Source organism: Acanthisitta chloris, unplaced genomic scaffold (assembly GCF_000695815.1).
Source record: "Acanthisitta chloris isolate BGI_N310 unplaced genomic scaffold, ASM69581v1 scaffold8331, whole genome shotgun sequence".
In the NCBI taxonomy this organism is placed as follows: Eukaryota; Metazoa; Chordata; class Aves; order Passeriformes; family Acanthisittidae; genus Acanthisitta; species Acanthisitta chloris.
The window spans coordinates 78,628-82,128 of NW_008654314.1; the positions used below are offsets into that span (position 1 = coordinate 78,628).

Below are 3,501 nucleotides of genomic sequence, written 5' to 3' on the forward strand. Positions count from 1 at the left end.
AGAGCCAGGCTTTGCTTAAATGCCTTGAGTTCAGAAGGAAAGATTCCAGGAATTACATTCTCCTGCATATAGGATAAGGGGTTATTTTTCTTCTCTTTTTGTAAAGAAGAAACATGAACTAAAACCTTTCATAGACAACTTAACCAGAACACAGAGTACAACACTGAATTATCATTGTGGTTTCAGAAAGCAGGCAAAATAACAACCTAAGATGATAAAGTTGGCCTTGTAGCATCATTTAATTTCTTGATGCTGAGTCAGTTGCTGTCCTCTTGTATGGAGAGGGCCTGGATATGTCTTTTTCTTTTAAAATTAATTTTACTCCTCAAGCAGTAACCCGCAGGCAGTATAAGATGCTTTAAACACTGCAGCATGTGTTAAACATTTACACAAATAAGCAAAATTAAGTGTGGAGGGATATTTGCTGAAGAAAGACCATGGATGGGAGTTAAGGAACTAAGCGGAATATTGAAGCAAGGGCAAGGATGGGAATTAAGGAGTGAAGCTAGATAAGGAACTGTGCAGAAAAACATGTTTCAAAAAAACTCAAAGATAATTGTACAAAAACCAGAACTTTGAGATTAGGAGAAGAATGTAGCAAACAAGATATGAAGAACTTAGAAGTTAAGCCAAGAACTAATTAGCATGCTAACTTGACTATATAGAAGTACACTTGTCTCTGAATAAAATCGACTTCTGGTCCAATCATATTGATTGCTGTCAGCGTCCGTTCTTGCACGAATCTACAATTAAGGTCTTATTTGAAATGTTTAACAATGAAAAACGATGTGACAATTTAAGCAGGCTACTTCAGGGACTTCATTTTAGTAATCCCCATCTTTGTTGCAGGTGGAGACATTCTCTGAAGTGTACCTGTTATCACTTGTAGAAATAAGAATCAGCTTCATAAGTTTCAAAAAAACCCTTCATAAATTCTAAGAAGAGAATATCTTAAGCCTAAAACACTTGAACGAGGTTGGCTTTCCAGTCTAACTAGGACACCTGCACTCACTAGAATTATTACAAATAAGCTGAGACAGGCACTTGAGAGTTTTACAGACACAGTAGTGCCTGAGTGACCAAGTCCATTTATCTTGTTGCTTTCTGTGGTCATTAGATTAGCCTACACAAGGAATTGGTTCAGCTCAGGGGATTCTCGAGAGCTTTTAATGTCACACCACGAAAGGAAGGCTGTAAGGCTGGATTCAGTCACTCGATGCAGAATCCAGATGGATTGCTCTCACTCCTGGTCTCTACTAACTACATGTACTTGAAATGTATCTTGTCAGAAACATAACATGAACTGGAATATAGATGTAAATGCTTCAGATTGCTTTGAGATTTTTCTCTGTGATTCTGTTTGATGGGATTTAATAGAGTCACTCAAGATCACGTCTCCATCTCTGTAATTCTCTATGCAGTCATTCTTGTAATTGTTACTGGATTTGAGTAAGAGGAGTTCACATTGGTTTAGATGATAATTGAATAACAGACAATCATTATTTTGGGCCTTATCTCATGCTTTAAAGGGGACATGACCAGGGAAATTGATTATTCAATTATAAACAGGTTTCATGTTTATCTACATTTTTCTTTTAGGAAAGGTAGATTCATCCTTTCTCTCCCTGTTCCACATCTGAAGAGAGACAATAACCTCCTTTTTCCTCCCAGGTAAGAGGTACTCCCCACAAATGCTTCCAGAAGGGCTAAAAGATTTAAATATCATTTAGATATGAATGACATTAGGTCACTAAGAGACAGAAGCTTCTGACAAGGATTTACTTTTCATTAAAACAATCTTAATGAGCTATTGTAGAAGAGCCTTGATCCCAGGCAGTGTATTTTATATAATATCCTACTAGCTGATGACCTCTCTGACCTCAAAGGCATCCTCAGGACTGGGGGACTTTGGTCAGGCATTTCCAAATGCTTCCTATAATGTTCTGAGGTACACCTGGTACTCTTGGTCACAGTACTACTTCTGGCTTAGGATTTAGCTTATATACTTAGCATCACACAAAATATGTAGGTCATCACTGCAGGTGTGTTCACTGATACAAAGTCTTATGCTAACATTCAATTTCATTATATTTATTCTTAAAATGCACCAGAAATTGTATGAGTGACAAAGCTATCTCATTTAGTTTGAGGGGGAGAAGAAGAGCAAAGATTCCCAGCTAGATCAAATCAGAAGGGAGGGACAAGTTCATCTTTATGAGACACTTCTGAGATAATTTTCTCCTGTCTTTTACTGTTCCTGTTACAGTCTTCCCATCTTCTCCCCAGTGGGTGAGCTGGATGCAGCATGGCTGATGTCAGTGTGAGAGAAATAATCTTTACCAGTGCTGCTTCCCTGACTCTTCTGAGTGTTCCCATGATTCTGTTGCAGTGAGGAAAGTATCTCAAAGTATCTTCCTTAAGTCAGGACCCTGAGTACTGGGATAGCTCTTTTATTTTCTTTATACTTTCAAAGAGAGAAGCTCACAAGGAAATCATAAAATGGTTTGGTGTGGAAGGGACATTAAAGACCATCTAGGACTAATTCCCCTGCCATGGGCAAGGACACCTTCCACTAGACCAGGCTGCTCCAGCCTGGGTCGGAACACTTCAAGGGATGGGGCAGCCACAGCTTCTCTGGGCAACCTGTGCCAGTGCCTCACCACCCTCACAGGGAAGAATTTTATCCTAATGTCTAATCTAAACCTACTCTGTCAGTTTGAAGTCATTTCCCCTTGTTTCAGCACTCCAGGATCTTGTAAATAATCTCTCTTCATCTTTCTTGTAGTCTCCTTTGAGTCCTCGAAGGCTGCAATTAGGTCACCCTAAAGCCTTCTCTCCTCCAGGTAGAACAATCCCAATTCTCTCAGCCTTTCCTCATAGCAGAGGTGTTCCATCCCTCTAATCAACTTGCTGCCTCCTCTGGACTCATTTCAACAGGTCCCTGTCCTTCCTGTGCTGGGACTCCAGAGCTGGAGGCAGCAATGCAGGTGGGTCTCACCTGAGCAGGGCAGAGGGGCAGAATCTCCTCCTCACCTGCTGCCCACACTATGGGGATCAGCCCAGGAAATCTAAAAGTTCCTAAACCACCCTGTGTGAAGAGTACAGTTTCAATAACTTCCAGTGCTTTCTGTGTAGGTGAACCATCATGTCATCCATTGCCTGTGGCAATTCTAAAAAATTTACTTGGAGAGGTTTGGAGAAGGTGATGACAGCTCTTCAACATGTTCTGTAACCACCACATGTCTTGTCTTTGAGTTTGCTCCTACTGTATTTTGGGATTCAGGTGTATGCCCTGACGTGCCACCACCACTTACCTTGTACCTCAGCCTTCGGGTCCTGCTCCACCTACACAAGTGCTAATGAATGCAGCTTTGGTAGAAATATAACATTGTCGAGGACGAGGAATGGGGGAAAAGTTAAAATATACACATGCACACACACACACACATATATATATGACAGTCCACAGAATTTCCAATTTTCATTTCCACGCTCTTCACT

General features: G+C 40.6%; 1 protein-coding gene across 1 annotated transcript in view; it reads right to left on the bottom strand.

Moving 5' to 3' along the window:
• The window catches only part of GRIK1 (glutamate receptor, ionotropic, kainate 1), a gene marked incomplete at its 5' end in the record, with an annotated part of 72,931 nt that overhangs the window by 45,168 nt on the left and 24,262 nt on the right, over nt 1-3,501 (bottom strand). The window lies entirely within an intron of this gene.